General features: G+C 44.8%; 1 non-coding gene across 1 annotated transcript; it reads left to right on the forward strand.

The window, feature by feature from the left end:
• The first annotated feature begins 19,692 nt into the window (after nt 1-19,692).
• Nucleotides 19,693-19,799, forward strand: LOC138496841 (U6 spliceosomal RNA). Its single transcript, XR_011278307.1, has one exon. It is a non-coding gene; the product is annotated as a U6 spliceosomal RNA (small nuclear RNA).
• Nucleotides 19,800-20,171: the final 372 nt, after the last annotated feature.

Genomic DNA, 20,171 nt, shown 5'->3' on the forward strand with positions numbered 1-20,171 from the left:
TGGCTCCAGCCCCACCCAACAGGAAAAGTAGTTCCAAACAGAAGAGGATCAGAGGCTCAACTGGCAGGCAAGTAAGCAGCATGGTCTGCTGCAGGTAAGTCCACCCAAGCATTATGAGCCCGGCGCTTCCAGCGCTGGGACTGGGCATATTTATGAGCCTGGTGCCACTGGCGCCAGGACTGGGTCCAAAAGGTCCCAATTGGGACTGGTTGGCACTCGGAACCTGGGTTATGGATCTGCTTCCAAGGGAGTTGGGAAAACCCTGACCTTTTGGAAGCAGAGATCATGACACATAGGGGCAGGAAGTGTACACCAGGAAGTTCCCCCCATGCCGGGTAAAAATCCTGTCTGGTGTTGTGTTGTCCTCACTGTCACTGTCAAAACAGTCCTTGGGGATTGGTCCTAACAGTTCATTTACTAAGTCGATGGAAAAATGTCGGTCATCAACCGCCATTCCAATAATGGTGCCTGCGGCTAGAGTAATACTCTTTAAGTCGCTGTTATCCACCTCTATTAGAATGGTGTCATGTTCTATGTTGACTAATGGAGTTGGGTTTACCCCCAACCCTTGCTGTTGGAGAGAAGCATTTAGATGTATGTAAGCATCATGGTTTTTCAACTCTTGTCCTCTTTTAACTTTCACTTCCAGGGAGAATTGTCGGGTCCTTTCTGGGATTGTGACTTCCTCTTTGATCTGAATTTCAACTGCATAAGGTAGCAATTGAGCTGACCTAAATGCTTTTTCTGGATCATCAAAGCCCATGGGATTATCCGCTAATCGGGGCCAAGCTTTGAAGTTTATTAGGTCCAAACTAATGGCAAAGCGATTGAGAAGGTCACTGCCTAAGTAAAAGGCGGCAGGGACGTCTCGCACGACCCAACAATTGTGGACTATGCTCTTGTTGCCAATGGAGATTTTGAGCATACACCTGCTTGGCAGGAGCTGTTTGGAATTAGGTGCTTCCAGGTCCATTTCCCATTTGTCTATCAGTTTGAAGGTGGGAATGGCTGGATCTTTTGGGAGTTGGCGGAACATGGCTTCGCTGATGAAGCTCTTACCGTTGTTCACACACACTCGAGCGAGAACAGAGTCCTTCCCATCATTTAACTGAACAGGGATGAACAACTGCTCTCCAATTTGCTGAATATCAGCCGGGCTCTGAGCTGATTTCACATCTTTCTGGACTATAGGAGTGGGAGTTTCTGATTGTGGATTAGTATAGAATTTCAGAGTGTTTCCTTCCAGTGTGGAATACCACCTTAAACTGGAAGGAAGGTTGATTTTCAGAAATAGAGAGGACCCCCCATCACCAGTCTGTTGTCCTACTGCTATTACTGTCACATCTGGAATCTGGTTGTTCTGGAAGTGAAATTCTACTTGGTCAGATTTTTGTTCAACCATGTGGCATGTGCCGTTTAAACTAACATGGTTGACACTCTGTTTTAATTTTATTGGTCGGCTAGTCTGGGTCCAGAGGACCTTGTTTACGCAATCTATTAGGGGTGACAACCTTCTTAGGAGGTCATTCCCTAGTAAACAAGGGGTGCCCTCTGGGGTCACAACTATGACCGGGTGTTTCAACTTGTGTCGCCCGATCTTAATGTCCAAGTCTGCAGTCCCCTCAACGGGAATTTCCTTCCCGTCAAAGTTCTGTAGTTGTCCAGGAAGAGAGGTGAGAGGAATTTGGTAATTCTCTCCCCTTCCTGCATTCAGTTCGTCAAAAGCCCTTCTGGACAGAAGGGTAGCTTGAGATCCAGTGTCCACCAGTGCCAAGATTGTACCCTGCCCCTGTACTTGTACCGGGGCATAATATCTTCCCTCCTTCTCCTCAAGGGGGCACAGATAATGTACATTTTTGGACAACTGGTGGGCTAATTTTCTGGTTTTGGACATCGCTAGCGAAGAGATTTGGGCAGAATTCTGTGGAGAGCCTTGGGAATCTGAAAGAAAAATTTGGCAACTGGAGATCAGAGCCATTGTGGGTTCCCCTGGCTCCGGTTCTGGGCCGCCCCCCCCTTTTTGGAGGCAGTCACCAGGATGGGTTTGAACCAGGGGATTTTCTTGCTGTTGGTTCTGGGATGAGATGGTGGGTGGCGGTAGCTCAGTCTCCACATCTCCCCAGTTTGGATTTGCATCCCTAGGGACCCATTTTTCTTTGGGAGGAGTTCCCCCCTCTCTGAAGGAGAAGATCCTTTTCCCAGGCTCCTCTGAGGATCCCTCTCCCTCAAATTGGAAGACCTGTACCTCCTCCTCAAACTGAGTCTGTTTGGGTCTTTTGTTTCTCCTACCCCCCTCTGCTCCTTAGGAGGCAGACTTTCAGGGGCAAGAGATTTTGTTTCCGGTTCCTGGGTTTCCAGGGGCTGTTTACAAGTGAGGAAGGAAGCTTCCTCCAAGGCTTTACACCCCCCTTCCCCTTGTGCCTCCTCCCTGGGAACCGGTGAGTTATCGGGGTGCTGCCCCCGTCATTGTTCTGGAGCACCAGGTCCAGAGTTGGGTGCGTTCTGCGCCGGCACGCCCATCTGAGGGTTCTGCTGAGCCCTCAGTATGTGACCCAGATCCCGCGCCATGTTTTGAACCTGGCGCTCTAACTGGGAAACCCGCTCAGGCTGATACGGGGCCCTGTTTTCTCCCCTGGGCTGATCCCGGGAAGGGTAGCTGTCCCTCCTCTGGTAATACCCCGGGTTGGGAAGATTTGGGTACCCCTCCACCCTTGGCCTCCCCTCTCCCGGATTCAGTGGTCTGGGCTCAGGGAATTGGGGAAAGAAGGATGGATGGTTTTGGGGCTGAAAGTCGGGTGGATATCTGGGGAAAAAGTTCTGCCCAGGGTTTGGTAAATTTCTGCCCTCCTGTGGGAAGTTTGGAGGGAAGTTCCCTGGGTTAGGTGCTTGGCTGGATCCCCCCCCTTGGGCTGGAGGAGTCCACACATAACCCAGGATGGGTCGATTTCCCTTGTAACGGGGACTTACATAATCAGGAGAGCGAGGGACCCCATTTGTGGGGCTGCCTCCTTGGCTCCCTGTCTGTGACTGACCCGAGGACCTCCTGGGCCTAGCATTATTAGGTGCAGGTAGGTTTTTAGGCCCCCCCATCTCCAAATCCAAAACGGGGGTGACCTTTACCTCTGCCACCTTGGCAGCAGCAGGGGTGCTGTTGGCTTTGGGGTTTTTCTGGGCATTACTTTTGCTATCTACCGGTTTCTGCACCTCATAGATCCGGGTAGCCTGTTCAATGACCCAGTCTAAGGATCTTTTCTCGTGAAAATCCCTCACGAGCTGGGTCATGATGTATTTGGGCAAGGCATGAAAAAATGTATTAACGAATTCTCGACTGTCTGTGCGCACCCTTCTGGTGGTCTGCGCAAAAGCACGCTTTAACTCCTGCACAAATTCTTGTGGGGCCTGATCCTCCCCACATTGCAAATTGTAGGCCGCCTTGCGAGCCTCTTGAGGATTTCTGTGAACAGAAAAATGTTTCAAGATGGCCGCCTTATAGGTGGACCATCTTAAATGATTTTGGTCCTCCAGCCCCGCAAAGAAACTGGAGTATTCCGGGGAGAAGGTCCACTTTATATATTGAATACAGCTTTGGCTGTCCTTCAAATGGAAAGTCTCCATCATTTGTTCAAACAACTCTAAGTGCTCCCAAACAGAATACTTAGCGTTCTTATGGTAAGGCGTGATGACGCTCCTGATCGCCTTAATCTGCTTTAAGGGGTCCTTCAGCAAGGCCCTTTTTGCCTTATTGGCCTTTTTGGTTCGGGTAACCCTTGTCCATTCGTCCTCGGACTCAGAGGCACTGCTCCCAGAGGTTCCCGTCTGTTCTTCCAGGTTTTCCCGGATTCTGCGAGCCTGGGAATGGCTGGCAGAATGTGGGGACCTGGTCTCCTGTGTCCTGCGCAGTTCAGAGGAGTCTTCAGATTCCTCCTTGCTGCCAGGTTTTGATGGGTACCCCCTCCACTGACCTAACTGGGCAGAGGTTTTCAGGATGCCCTTAATGGGCCTACTCTCCTGGGGTTCCCCACTGAACTGTACTGTACTTGGGTGCCCATACCCGGATGCCCACCCCTCCATTCCTGAGTGGTACTGGCCTATGAGCCCCATACTCTTAGCTGGATAGTAATCTGCCATCCCTGTGGCCCTGTGCTCATGTGCGCCAGGGGACATGGGGGTGGTAGAGTCCAGGGACTGGGGGAGATGAAGGCCCCTGGTGTTAGGGCTCCTGCGGTTATGGTCAGGAGTATCTCTTTCCCAGCGGACCTCATCTCTATCCGCCCAAGCTCCCTGTTGCAATGCAAGAGCCTGCATTTGTGCTTTCAGTTCCTCTGTTAAGGCCTTACTCGACTCTATCAGTTTCTCCTGCATCGCTACCTGTTGCTGGAGCCTCTCATTGTGCTGGCAGAGAGCCTCATTTTCCCTCTGTGCTTCCTGATTGGTCCTGGAGCACTGGGCCAGTCTTTGCTGCAGGAGGTTTACCTCCTGAGCTGTGTCCCTATTGGCCTGCTCCTTTCTTGCTAGAGCATCCTCCACCCTCCTGGTGTGCTCTAACAAGTTCTGGTTTTCTTTTTGGAGGTCACCCAGCCCCTGGAGGGCCAGGTGATTTTCTTCCATTTTCCTTTTTAAATGGCAGACTTCCTGGCCTATGGCGTCTCTTTCCTGACTAAGAGCCTGCATTTGTGCCGCCAGGTCGTCCCTCTGCCTTTGGAAGGCACCAGCTTTCTGGCGCTCCTGATCAAACTCTGCCTGGGTATCCAGGTCTTTCAGAATCAGTTTATTGCTCTCCTCTTTCTCTCTATCTAGCTGGCTTTGCAGGGTGACTACCTGCTCCGCGCATGCCCTGTTGAAATTGATCTGTTGCTCCAACTTTTTCTGGTTCTGCAGTAAGGAGTCCAAACTGTCTTGGTGCTCCTTCTGCAGGGCCAGAAATCTGGTATCCTGGTCTGCTTTTCCTGTTGTAGGATGCCCATATCCTCTTTTATTTTAATGATGTACTGCCTGCTGTCATTTTCTGACTCCTGGCTCCCCTGCAGCCTCTGCTCAGAAGAGACCAGGTCAGATTGGACCTTCTCTAACACCACCTGTTGCCTATTTGCCAGATTTTGGCTTTCAGCACATCTATCCTGCATGTCTCCCATATATAGGTACAGGTATGCTGCTATCCTGGCAATCTTATTGTGTTCCTCTTTGGCTTCAGGAGCCATATATAGTTCACTCAGGGCCACATGTAATGGACCCTGATCTCTCCATAAATCTGACCCTGTTTCAGTGACCTGTCGCGTGATGGCCTGCAACCAGGCATCCTGGCCCTGCTCAGCCCATTCACCTCTCACAAATAGTTTATGTAAGAAGTGCTCTCTGGCTATTTTCATATCTACCAAGGTCGTCATTCTAGAGATTGGTCTCTGTCCTGACTTACAGAAGTTAGTATTTTATTTTTGCAGAACAGAACTTTTCTTGGAGTGTCCCTTTTGAGGAATGCTTCACAGCGTAATGCAGCGTGGTGATCCGACCGGATGTATGTATCCCGTCAGTTAGCACACTGTATTAAGCTGCACAAGTGGTATTCTAACCCAAACGTCCGGCCGAGCCGCCAGTTTGTAAGAGGATTCAATTCAACACTACAGCTAAGTCAACGCCTAGTCTATAATACTGAATGAAAACCCTTATTGATATATCTTTATGTCCAGTTCATGCGTTCTGGATGACTACCCCTATATAACACCCCTCTGTTGGAATCCCCCTGACCCCACTGAGCCAAGAAGTAGTTCTGTTTTGCAAGTTAAAAGGTTTATTTGATAATTTAAACAATAGATAGATATATCACACTTTATAATAAATTAATAATTGAATATCACACTTAATCTGATATGATAAAGATTAACAACGGAGAATCTGGCACTAGCACACTTCTTTATAATCACTAAGGAGTTGACATGAAATGGATAAGGTAGCACACTGGTAAATAGGAACAAAAGAAGAAGGTGGTAGAGGATGCTTTATGTAAGCTCAGGTGGATGCAATATCCAATGAATGCAGTACAGAAAATACTCAATATGACTTCAACCAAACCATGTAATCACTTTTCTCTGGCAATCCCCTCCCCCCCTTGATACAATGCAAGGAAATGGAAGGAAGCACACAGTTCTCAGAAATGCAATCAACTGTAATTCAGTTCAATCCCCCCCAAGCACGCTTAAAGAGAACAGATAGGAGTTTTGAAAACACAGGCCCAAATGCTTTTATATGTGCTAGCAATGAATTAAAAAATATGCTAAAATGCTTTTAATTCCCTTTCAGAGGTTCAGGGTGAGTGGTATCTAGTTAATATTAGTCCCGGCTCACACTAGCAATGATGCAGGGATAGTTAGCAGGTTAAACGAATTTCTGGCAAATGGAAGGCAAGCAGCAGCTGATTTTACATGTGGAGAAATTTGCAAATCGCGGTAAAATTCGCGGATGCGTGTTCCGCGATTGCGGTAAAACTATAGGGGGTAGGGATGCGGTTCTAGGTTCCTAGGAAAGCCACGATTCTAACCTTTCAGATGAAAGTTATTGCAAGTCTCTAGCACAAACGGTCGCGGAGATATGAGTGATTAAATAACGGTCGTTTTTCAGATTTGAAATTTTAAAAGCTCAAAATGACAAGTGCAGCTTGCAACTAGAAAATGACAAGTGACAGATTTGGAGCTATCAGGCAGTTCTACTTAGGTTAAATAGATTGAATTAGATGAATTTAAACTAAGAGCTTTGGTTTGGTACAGTTTGGCGGTACTCACAAGAGATTTTAAACAGGAAGGCGGCTTTGTCACGATCTGGTCAACATGTCTGGACTTCGGACGGTGTCTGGGCACAGCGTCTGGTCTCTGGAACTGCTCACAGCATCGGGGTCAGCACTCTGGATACAATGGCCTGGTCTCTGCTGGGCACCGGTTCTCCGGGTTGGGTCCTGCCTTCTCTTTGGATATTTCTGTCACCGGGTTCTTGCAAAAGTTCTTGGCAAAATTCAGACGGCTCGCCCGGCTGTCTGAAGAGTTCAGTTGCAAAAATATTTTGAGGCCTGCTGACAAATACTCTTGCTGGCAGTGGCCTTTCTGGTTAAGGTTCTGAAGTCTCTGTTTATCTTGGAGTCTAAGTGTTGGCTCTTTGAAGTTTGATGGAGGTAAGTATGGATTTTTCCGGCAGAGCTTCCAGCGGCAGATGGAATTGAAGGGTCCCTATCTGTCCTGTCTCTCTGTTTTTATGTGTTTTTATGTGGGTGTGTTCTAGCATCACTGACCCTACCTCTCTCTCAGCTTCTAATTGGTCAAACTTCCATTTCTCACTTGATTGGGGAAGGAACTGTGAGTCAGAGTGATGTCATCCATTTATGATCTCTTGAAAAACCTCCCCTGTCATCTGTGCACCCAAATCTATATATGATCAAAATCCATATTTCACAGTTACACAGTTGTTTGAAATTACATATACATGGTGTGGCTGAATTTAGCCATGTCTCTGTCCAAATCTGTTTTTTCTAAGAGCTTGCATTCAGAAATGGCACATAATTGACTTTTTAACTGATTTTTCAATTTCTGACATTGACCCAACTTTACATACATGTGCGCAGGGAGTATGGACATTAACTGATGAAGTTTCAGATTTTTAACATGCATACAATTAGAGTAATATCCACTTTTCCGCTGACACCCCCCTGAACATACCACCGGTTCTAAAAACCTCTTAAACTGTGGGCAGAAAAATCACAAGAATTATGGTATCATTTATAAAATTTTCACATGTCCGCTCTATGAATGATCCATCTTTTTAAAGTTATGTTCTGGCTCCAAAGGGGTGTGGTTTCCTCTCAGCACAAGGTAGAAATACTGGTTTATCCAGTTCTGCCAAGCCAGCTTGCTCTCACAGGCAGTGCCCCTCCCAGCTTCTGCCAAGAGGAAGCTACATTTTACGACCGCTGTAATAAAACCTTTGCCTGAGTCAAGACAGGCTTTGTTCAGAGCTCCTGTAGAGCACAGGTAATTCAATTATCAGATAGATGGCATATCCTTAGTGTGGCCAGCAAAAGGCAGATTGGCCTGGGAACACAGTTGTGACTCAAGTTTCACTCCTGATGGGGGTAGCTGTCAAGCAAAATCAAGTTCCTTAAGCCAGACTTTCAGCTAACTGTCATGTTTTTTTTTTGTTGCTTTTTAAATTAACTTGCAATTTTACACATGCAGCTAGAATGCTGATTCTAAGTGCAAAACTATGACATTTCAACAGTTACAAAGGCATGTGACACCAAACATAGGTCACTCATTTATCTAAACATTTTCGATTTTAGTGTCTTTAAATCCAGTGCAACTTAAACTGCTGACTCTATAGCAGTTTTGTTATAAGCATTGTTTTGGGCTCTTCATTTCCCAGATTTTGTAAGCACACAAAACCTCATTCTGCCAAATGTCTGCTGTTGTTCAGTGAATATTTTGCACATGTTGCAATGTTTGAAAATAGGCATTTTGAGCCTGCCTTCAGAGAAACACAGGGTGGTTTTAAAACGCCGGCTTTTGGATAGTGGTGAGTACTGGTACTGCACCCATTTTTGGGATTTAAGAAAATGAATTCCCAACAATTCTAAGTTGCATTTGGCAATCAGCATTGCCATTCCCAATGGTTTCAGACTACTGTGCGGGTAGTCCAATGGTGGTTTTAAAGCGCTTTGAAGCTAACCGGCGCTACTGTTTTTCCTTTGGCAACCCATTTCCCTCATGGCAACCCGGCCTTTCATTCTCGCACTGGTGGGTGGCAAGTGAGGCAACCATTTTGGTGGGCGCACAAACTGCGCAGCTTTCCTGGATTTCGGCGCACATGTGGGTTTTCCGCCATCTTGAATTTTTTTAAGCCCACAGCACCAAATGTTGTAGCATGATAGCTTAAACGTGGGTCAGGACACCCAACAGCTAGGGGCTGTGCTATGCCCTCTAGACTGCCCTTGCGTAGTTCATGGAGGGGCCGTTCTTAAACCCTCTCCATATTCCGCCTCTGCCCTCCGCCCAAAATCCTCCTAACTGGGGGGGGCATTCCACACCCCTCCCTAACCTCACGAATTGATGGGGACGGCTCCCTCCTCCTTCCACCCGCACCCGTCTGCATGTATTTGCCCCCCTTGCCCCTTGCCCCTTTGCCCAGTCACACTTCTCTGCACCCTGTCACCTTCACCTTCGTGCCCCCCGGACCTACACCTTTTTGGACACTGCTAACGTCCCCTTCATCCGCCTGATCATTATCCCCCAAACCCAATTCTGGTGTACCTCCCAACTGCACTCCCCCCCTGGATGCTCTCCTGTGAATCTGCTTGCGCATCTTCCAACCCCTAGACTCCCAGACCTCCCCTCTGCCTGCTGAGGGGCTGCACACTACCACTGCCGTGAGCGCCCCATCTGCTGCTGCTCTACAATGCAGTCTACCTGCACCTCCCCCCCACCCATAACCTCACCCACAGCCCCCTCAAGCTGGGCTTTGGATGCCCTGCTAATGATCCCTGGCCCACCATTCTGCTTGAGCAGTGCTACTGCGCACCTGTGCAGTGCAGCGCTGAACCACCTAACTAGCCCCGAGCATTCCCCCTTTAAAAGCACTGAGCAGCCAACAATAACACAAATGACTCGTGGAAAATAAACTGACCAAGCTTATAATAGACAGCTGGCCAGCTGAAAAAAACTACCTCGCACACTAAAATAATGGATTGCCTGCCTGTCTAACCTTTATATATATTTATTTATTTTGAGGCACCTGCTTGCATGTAACCACAGAAGCAGTTAAGCAGGCAATATCCCCTTTACGCTCAAAATACAGGCCCTAAATTCCTTAGCTGAAGATAATAAATATGTATATAATTTTATATAAGCCCACAGCCGGAAAACCACGTTACGTGATTAAAGTGGGAAAACAAAACCAAAGGAATTAATACGTCTCTCACAGCCAAATAATAACAGCACGTCCCCTTTAAGGAGAATGCACTGCCTCCTCTGGCCGCACACAGCAACCGTGCTGCAATGTGCAGAACGTTGTAGTTTTAAATGCGTGGAAGGGGGCACCCGAAAATAATGGAACTTAAAATATATCCCTATAACAGAGGCACCACAACTAGCGAAAAGCTGCCCAGGACGCTCCGCTGCCAACCCGGCCGCAAGTTCCTTAAATGATACTCGAGGACCTGCAAGCAGCTTCCAGCTCCCTCCACAACAAGAATAAACCTGCTAATGACAATGCTCAACGGGCTGAGGTAAGGGGGGGTACCTTATATACGGTACCTCCGGCTATGTATGTAAATCCTTCTATATATATTTTTTTTAAATATATATTGCTCAAAGTAAACTAAACCTACAACCGCCCTCATTAACTAGCAGCCCTACCTCACCTACACCAACTCCAAACTTGGGCCCAGACGCAGGGAAGGCTCGGAGTAGGCGACTAGGACAAACACACGTCCTAACCGTCACCTGCTCCAGAAACTTCCCTACCCCCTAAAATACCCCGGCAGGTGCTCTATGCGCAGGCCAGCCTGTGCAGTGCCAAAAATCACCCCGGGGGGAAACGCTTCGTGCTCCCCCCGGTTTCCCGCTTCTTCTTTAAGGCATGCGCTATATACTATAGCCACATGTGAGCTGAGCACGGCATTTAACTACACAAAAGTGCTAACTAATGTTATGGCTTCTTCTTGGAAGCTGGAGAACCCTAAGTTTATCCCTAATTTTATACATAGACATGTTTTTGATCCGGAAGTAAAGCGAAAAAAGAGATTCTTAAGGGCGGCCATTAGGGTGCTTGGCTCACCAACTGGTTCTGCGGATTATGGTCTCAAGGTTAAATTAAAAATGAGTCATACAAACTTGCTGAAATCCCATAAGTCTGCTTTACTTCAGAGGGACGCTGAAACATAGTTGAGAGTTTTAAATTCCAAAATAACAGCCCATTTTTCGAATCTCATTAAAGACCCGGATGGCCCACAGATAGCTCCTCAACTCAACCCGATTTCAGATGCAACATGGATTGAATATTTTCAACAAGCTCATGCAGGAGAGGAACCTGAAACTGATCCCATTGGCATGCATGGGGATTTAAATTGGAAATTGAAATTTACTACAGAGGACATTTCTCGTGTGATTCGGAACAGTGGCAACTCTCGTGATGCAGGCCTGGGTGGGAGTACTGAAAAACTGTCCGGACCAATGGGAGATAGTGTATCTCAGGAGGATAGCTCAGGGGCAAAGTGCTCACCTTGGAAGCAAGACGACACGGAGCAACACAGGTTCGATCCTCTAGTCTGTGCTTAGAAACCTCTGGGTATTAAGCGTGTTATAAATAACCTATCATATCATATGATTTTCCAGCAGGTTCTGGCAAACAGACGGGTTCCGCTTAGTTGGAACACATCGATAGTCGCCCCCATTGTTAAGAAAGGGGAGTGGTCAAACTCATACATTTACTGGCCCATTGCATTACGCCCGGGAAATGATTGTCTCTTTGCTCCTTGTTGAGTTGAATGTTTGGGTTAAGAGGAATAAGCTGGACATATGCCAGTCTGGTTTTCTCCAGGGCTCTGGCGCAGCACTGAATGGCTTTTTGTTAAATTCCTGAAAGAGCTTTAGCCTTAGGAACTATATTCAATGTAGCATTCATAAATGTCACCCTCACATTTGACAGTGTTAATGGAACGCTCTTGTGGCAAAAACTGCTGAGCTGGGTGTGCCACACTTATTTGGTGGAGATGCTGCAGGATTTGCATTCTGACACCTCCCTGCGAGCCAGATTAACTCTTGAAGGTGCCCTATGCGCACACATTTCTACACACAAGGGCCTAAAATCTCCTGCACTATTCCACATATTCATATCTGACCTCGGAGCAGCCTTACGGGTCGTTAGGTCCTTCCCTCCGCGGGTTACTGGACCTGCCTTAAATTGGCTGTTGTACACGGATCACCATGTGCTCCTGATACGTTGCACGGGTATGCAAAATTAAGCAATCTCACGGTAAAGGTGGCAAAGTCAAAGGTTCTGGGGATGAAATCAGCAAGGAAAAGGGAGAAGCTCATTGGTGGATGGTATTTGAATAGAGAGCTACTAGAACAGGTTACTTCCTCCAACTACTTGAGATTCTGTATTTTGGGAAGCCATCAAGATCAATTTTGAATATTTGTGTTGAAACATACAACTACTCTACTAGCTTCCCAAGCAGCCGCATCAAATGATACGTTTGGTCGTTTTTCAATGGTGCCATTAATCAGCGTTTACAAGGCGAAAGTTGTGTCTTCTCTAACGTACGGAGCAGAAACCTCTTCTGAATTTACCGCGGCATTGTGGAAAAAACTTGTGGGAGCGTTGTGGAGGAGATGTTTGTGCTTACCTAATGCGGTACGTGCAAAGGTTATTTGATAGAATCTAGGCGTGCTACGTTAGCAGTGATGGTGCAGTGGGAAATAGTTGCACTGTTTTGGACATGTTTAGTCTCCGAGTGTTCTACCCTGCTCTGCATTGTGAAAGATGCGTTGGTAAGTAAGAAAGTTAACTTTTTGTCTGTCTGGGGGAAGTGGGCTGTTTAGATCTTTTCAAAGCATTGGATATTTCTGTTGGCCTGCTGAATGATAATCCATTGGTGGTGAAACGTAAAATGTGGCTGAAGGATTGAATCGAGACGATTGTAAAAAGTTTAAGATGTTCTCTTGCTTGGCTCAAAAGACTAAGCTTGATCACGAGATGGGTGGTATCCTGGCAGCAATACTGCTGGGATACTGCCCAACGTTAATTGCGTTAGCGCCACCTGGTCCGCTATTAGCACCGGATCACGGTTTGGGCAATAATGGGAAACCACCATTCCCTATTGGGTCCATTGGACCCAATGAGACATTTTGGTGCAATTACTGCATGCTGTTACCGGGGCGGTTATTGCACCGATAACGGGGCACTAAATGGGATTTGTGCCTCCAGCAAAGAGCTGGAGGTAACACATCCCATTTAGCACACAACTTGTGATCAGGCCAGTCCTTAAATGCAGCGGTATTAGCGTTACTGCCACATTTAAGGGCTACCACCCAACTCATGATCTGGCCCTAAATCTATTAATGTACTACCCAAATATTTGTAAAAGTTCCTGAATGTGCGGTGGTGAGGTCGGTTTTTAAGATTTCTACTGAATTTATATCCGGCAAGGGAGGTTCTTGCTGTGCATGTTAACAATACTCTACTTCCTGCTCACTGCTGGCTTTGTATTAACCAGGCTGCGGCTGAGACCTAAAAACATCTCCTTCTTTATTGTCAAGACTTTAAAGAATTGAGACAAATGCACTATGGTCAATTCCTTACACAATACAGGGTTATTTCTCTGGAGGAGTGGTTGGTAATAGTGTTTAGTGGGCTAACACTAATTTAGTTTTGACCATGGTTACGTTTTTAAAGGAGCTCATTTATAAAGATGAACTGGTAAAAATATTAACTATATATATGAAATGTGTTTTTACCTCTCTGTACATGGTAGTTAATTTACACATAAAATCAAATTTTACTTGTAATATATTTTCTAATCTAAGATCCTTTTTCTTTACAGAGTCCTAATGTAGCATGATGTACTTTGTTGAAATGTTCCCTTTGCATTTTCTTAAATATCCTGAAAGGTTTAATATAAACAAATCATGTTACTAAAATTAATGCATAATAGGTACTAAAAGCAGGTACCCAAGCTTAAATAACAGCATAACAGCAGTAATGGCTGGTAAAAACCTTGTCCAAACGTTTGCTTGTACATGTGGGATGGAATATTTGTTTAAAATGTTCTGTTTCAGATCCAATGTATGAGTGTGGGCTTGGTGAAGAACAGCGGGCTCCCATATACACAGAGTAGAAGTCAGCACAAAGAAGAATTTCCAAGCAAGTGGCAAGGACACCGGGCCACAACAGCACTCCAAAACAAGATAAAAGCACTGCAAAGCAAAACTCAAGCTCAAGCCCACAATACCTCCAAGGAAGCTGTGACAAATCTGAGGGCCGTCTCAAATTGAACCCGCTTAAGACCCCCCTCAAGTAACAAAGAGAAGGGCAAGACTGTTAAATTCTGACCCCGGGGGAGAGTCTGAGAAGGGGTACTACTGGGATGAGGGTCCTTGAAGAATGGAAGTGGGATGCCTGAGGCTAAATCATGTTACCCCCCATTCCTAATCCCAATCTATCCTATCTCCTCTGTCATAGGATATTGTCACATATGTCCTACCCTACCACAACACTGCCCGTCAAACACACACACTCAGTGGAAAGTAAGTGAATGTACAATCCGAGGGCAGCAAACCCCTTTCTCTAACTACAGCACTGACTTATCCTCCCATCCCTTTACTCTTATAAACTACCGTAAGACCCAACCATTTCCTTCCCTTTTAACCTAATTTATTGAGGATACCAGAGTGAAAGAACTAGAACCACCTACCTGTTATAAGGCACACCATCTTCATTTCCCTAAGTAATATATAAGTACTGTCACAAAGAAGAGGAAGTTAAGAGGAGTAGAGAGTTCCTATGAGAAACACCATCATAGTACTGAGAAGAAGAAGGTGCAGATCAAGGCACAACAACCTCTTAATTATCTATGTCCCACTAACAAGGCCAGGCAATTGACATTAGCCATGTAGACCTGCAGCCTGTCAGGTATTCAGGACAGTATAAAAAGCACCCAAGCACTCAATTGTTAGAACAAGTCAGCAAGGAGAGCTGTGGAGTCGTGGCTGTCCAGGACTAGATGGGGTAATCCAGGATGCCAAGATGCCAAGGGTTTACAGGAGGGAGCACCCTATAACAGCGTAGCCAGAAGCATGACCCTCCAGTTGCAAGAAAGGGTCTGGGAAAGGGAGCCAAGAGGCTTGCTTATACTTTTGTATGTGAATGCCAAGTGTTTGTTCCCCTGGGCCAAGTCGGAGACTCTGGAGTGTCTGAGGGGCAGGTGGAAAGACCCTGACCTCAGACTACAAGGACGCTGTTAGTAAAGGAAAGGAAACACAACTGGAGAGGAAAGGGATGTGAAAGCCCGGTGTGTTTGAGCAAGATACAATCTTATCACTCGGCCGTGTATGCTGAAAGATGCGTCGGTGAAACTGACAAAGAGGATTCTGCTGATACAAAGTAAATGAGTGGTCACGTGCAGAAGTACACAGTGTCGAAAGACTCTGTAGCTCAATAGGAAGTTTTTGTGAATAAAGGGGAGCTGTGTAGAGCATTGAAAACTGAGGGAAATAGAGGCCCTAAAATGGGAAGCTGTGCAAAAACTTAAGTAGGAGCTAAATCCCAGAAAGTAAAGAAAAAGAGACTTTCCACTATACCAAGAGCATTGCGAAGCACTCGGGTGGGCCCCAGGTAGGAGGTTGATCCAGGAGGGCTGCAGAGAACCCACAAAGACTTTCCACTAAACCAAGAATGTTGAGAAGCTTTGGAGTTGGCCCTAAAGCATGAGGTTGATCCAGGATGGGCTACAGATGTGAAAACAAAATCAAAATATCGAGGCTGAGTACCCCAAAAGGAAATACACCGAACACGGGTTACAAAGGAACATACAAAGTACTTTATTTTATACTGAATCCAGTTACGAAGAACAGAGCAAAATCAGATAGCTATCGGCCCAGCATGGTTCAGTGTGTTCAGTGAGAGACGCTGTACTTGAGAATGCATTGGTCTTTTATACTCTTCGTGAGCAAGATGTCCAGCCCTAATTTGGGTTAATATTCCGCTAATACATCACCGATCTAGGGTTCATGCGGAGTTTCGCACATCCGCATATAACTGGTTTGCTTTTAATACATATATATACAACAAGCCTATACGGCAACTGTGTATTCTGGGATTTCCCATGCAGGTCTTCTCAAACATTAATACAATGTAGTTAAACAAGTGTTCTACGTTGAGTATTTGAATACATTGTTCTTAACATATGCTCATGGATTAGTTTCATTGCACGAGTAATCCTTTACACACAGGTCAACGAAGGACAAGGTCTCAGTTCACGACCTTAACAAGTGGCCTGCAGGCAAGTTACATATTAGCTACATACAGAGGTCAAGACAGCCATGTTGTATTTCGAAATGACATCGTCCACCATTTTAACTCACAGGGTAAATTTACAAAGCGAACCTAAAATGGCGGATTAACCTAAAATGGAGGCTTACATTGATTTTAAGGTCAGGACCTTACAGGGATTTCTGTGCAAGCGACTTACGAGCAGCTTGGCGTAGGCCAATATGCATAGATTTATTGCAATAGGAGGCACAATATAATTTCTCATTTGACACAGAGACCCCACAAAGAGAACAGAAGAGGTCAAACAAAGTAAGGCACCTTGTTGTATGACCTGTAATAGATGGACCGTGCGATCTGACAACTGTGCAATGACCAGGGGAGCCTTAGCTGTGAAATAGAGTTGCATGAAGTACAGACGCTATAAACCAAAATAACTTGGTTTGGAGTGGGGAAGGCAGTCCCACTAGGAACCAAGGTAAGAGTAACATTTTTCTATTAGGACTTTATGAATTGAACTTCGGTACTTAACAGGAGGCCATTGAACAAGTTGAGCATTTGTGAGTTGGAGAACAAACAAGAGGGTCTGGCTCAGGTCGAGGGAAGCCTAAGAGCCCTGTTGCAGAGGTACATCCCGACAAGTAAAAGGTACTGTGAACTTTGGTCAAGCCAATCTGAGTTGGCAAGTAAATCCTTGGAGCTGTCTAAACTTGATGCTTTGATCTTGGGGATGGAAGCTGCAGAGGAGCTCCATTGTCATTCTAACTTCACTTTGAACATTACCTGAGTGTCTTGACCTTGGGGAAGGGGACTACGGAAGAACTCAATTTTTGCATGAACATTACTTTGTACACTATTGAGTGGACCAAATCCCATACATCCTGTTTTCTTATACTAGGGAGGGCAAGCACAAGCTTCAACACAGACAGTATTTTGTTTTGGGCTGACAAACTTAGACTTCCCTTAGTTTGCTTTCCTTTAGGGACTATTCCCATCTTAGAATTAGGGAAAGTTAGGCATTATACTATCCCGACCATTGAGAATAAAGGTTTTCAAACTGTGATTCACTTGTCTGTGTCATCTATTGATACCATGCCTGTCTCACAAAACACAAATAATATTTGGGAGACATCAGCCCAACATGACTAACCAACAGAGATGCTGATAATCAACATGGGATCAAACCATCAAGACCAATAGATGACAAAAACAAGAGCACAAATGGCACTAATGAGACTGGAGTAGTAATGTTAATATTGTTTCAACTGCATGATTTGTATTGATTTTACTGGAGAATTTAGAATAAGAATGTAGGATCAGACATGTTAAGAATGCATATGGTGATATGTGACCGATTTGAATGCAACAGTATCCCTCACCTTCAATGGTTGAACTCTTATTTCTGCACTGTGGTATCAGGTTATATATACTGACAATCTACAGTAACACATCTTGCAAAGAGTCAGTTGTAACTCTCAATAATATGCAATATGAGCATCACCATCCATTAACTTTGATAACATGGCCAATGTAAATGGAAACCATACCGGAGCAAATAGAAGCCTTAACCAGGAGAAGGTAGTTGACATGTTTAAGAGAGATTACATTCAAATGATCCTATGGTTGAATGCATTAAGTAGATCAAATGAAGTATGGGTCCCACCTCAACTGCGAGACTGTTACAGAGACTTTATGTGAACTGTCTTCAATAGTGATAATAGCAGAAGACCAAATGCCCTAGCCAATCATACCTGGAAACTGGTCAATTGGATCCACTGAACTGACATGTGGCCGCTGCATATTAGTATTGCTGTTTATCTTATTTGATAGATTTATTTGCTATTACCCAATGTGATTGAAAACATTTGAACCAATTGTAGATTTGTTTGAATTCGGTCCCTACCATTATTGTTTTGATCAATTTGGGTCTGAAAATACTGAACATGAAGAGCAGGAGTTGCAGGGGTGTCCCCCGCTCCCCTGGTTCAGTATCTTCGGCTCAGGGGTTGCAGGGGTGTCCCCTGCATGGATAATATTGGCGGCGGGGAACACAAATTGTTCCGGCCCCTGTTTTTAATGAATGGTCAAAATGGGGGCCCAAACAGTTACACTGTGGGCAATCCTCCCATGAACAAAACGTTTGCAGGCGGACAACCCACATCCTTTTATTCATTGGGTATTTATTGAGTGGCGATCCATAATAAGCTTAAACTCACCCTTCCTGTGCCTTTTAGACAAATGCTTATTACTGTTGTTACAAATAGGCAAAGCAATTAGATAACACACTATTCTTCCTCTAGTGTGTCAATAACTTTTCAAAGTTTGGAAAAATGTAATGTTCTCCAGCAACCCAAGTGGTAATTTTACTACCTTTGAAACTTTGAAAGTATGGGTCGGCCCACCTTGGAGTCCAACATGCAGCATAGATCTGTGCATCAGTCTCATGGACCTTCGAAGCTATTTTTTTTTGTATAATCACGCTTGTATAAAGCCAGAGATGCACACCTCCTTCACTCTTGCAGCCTTTGCTGGTGGCTTGCCATGCCTTCAAAAAATCTGCATCGTGATCTTGCTCTGTGGATAGACACAAAAGCTGGATTCCTCCTTGAATAACCTGCAGGCCTCACAATTCAATCTGGCCATGAATTCTGGCGTCCCAGTAATAATAACATTGCTTAATTAAGCACTGAGTAACAATTCCGTTTGCTGGGGTGCCTATTGTAAATATTTACAAACTGCCCAAACCATGATCATGTTTGGTACCTCATTGGGCCATATTTATTCTGAGGCTCGGGCATGATATGAAGCCCTTCAATTACAGATAATGAGCTGGGGTGCAGATTTTGCAGCCTTGCACCAGAAAAATGAAAGCATCTGGTGCTAGACTGTGATGCATTAACAATGCGTAGGAACACATGCATGTCATCTTTCATAAAAGATGAAGCAGCATGTAGTACCGATACCATCTGGAAACGATGTTTAAATATACAAAATGGACATGAAGTTTTGGCTCTAGCAGCCTTTTATAGTGTCATCACTATAAGAACAATCAATCTAAAATCGCAGAATCTTTACTGGAAAATCGAATCAAGAGTACGACTCTTGAAGTATATTATACGAATACAAATGCTATCCTATATGAGAAGATAGCATTTAAAATCAGAGTGCAATTCATGCTAGAAATTGGAATCTAAGCTTGTATTTATGTACTACATGCATTATGTGAATTTATAAATGTTCTGTTGAAAATGTTGAAACATCAACTAAAACAATGTCAATAAAAAATAAACAAACAAAGAAACAGCCTTAATATTTTGTGAATCTGGCTTAACGCAAATCATTAATTAATGTAATCATTATTTTGTGTACGCTCTTTTATAATATGCAGCTGGAGAAAGAAAGTCCACAAGTTTATAATTCTCTCCTTTCTACTTTCCTTCCCTTCTTCTTTTTAGCACCATTATTTGCTTGATTTAATTAGGATTATTCTAGTAATGGGGATTTTGATTTGAGATTTAGTGTTTATTAATGTGTATACAGTGTTTGTTTGATGAAGCTTGCTTTTCAAATTATTTGTACTAATCTATCATCTTTTTTTATAAAAGAATTTTTGTAAAGATTTAATTTAAACCAAATACAATAAAAAAAGAAGCCATTTAAAAGAGTGTGACGGTGCTCGCTTCGGTAGCACATATACACAAATTGGAACGATACAGAGAGGATCAGTATGGCCCCTGCGCAAGGATGACACGCACATTCGTGAAACGTTCCATATTAAAAATAAAATAATAAACGAGTGTGACGTTGCAAGTAAAATCATTTTTGGGAATTGGTGTAAAATATTAGAATGGAAAGCCACAATGACATACATGAATGTGTTCAGGGGGCTCTGTGTTTTTATTCCACCGTGCATTACAGTGGCAACACATAAGGTGGGGAGCGGGATGCGGTGAGGTCCCTGCCATAAACATCATGTCATGAGGTTCCAGACAAGTGATCCTACAAGTGAGCTTCCTCAGTCTGTGGAGGAGGGAGGGAATACAGGTAAAGCACTAACATCTGTTTGCCATGACATCCGGCAGCATTAGTTTAGGCTCACACTAAGGGACGCAGAAGCACCATTCATGAGACAAAATAATTGAAGTTTCCAG

Source organism: Ambystoma mexicanum, chromosome 10, assembly GCF_040938575.1.
Source record: "Ambystoma mexicanum isolate Mex_15411 chromosome 10, UKY_AmexF1_1, whole genome shotgun sequence".
NCBI lineage: Eukaryota > Metazoa > Chordata > Amphibia > Caudata > Ambystomatidae > Ambystoma > Ambystoma mexicanum.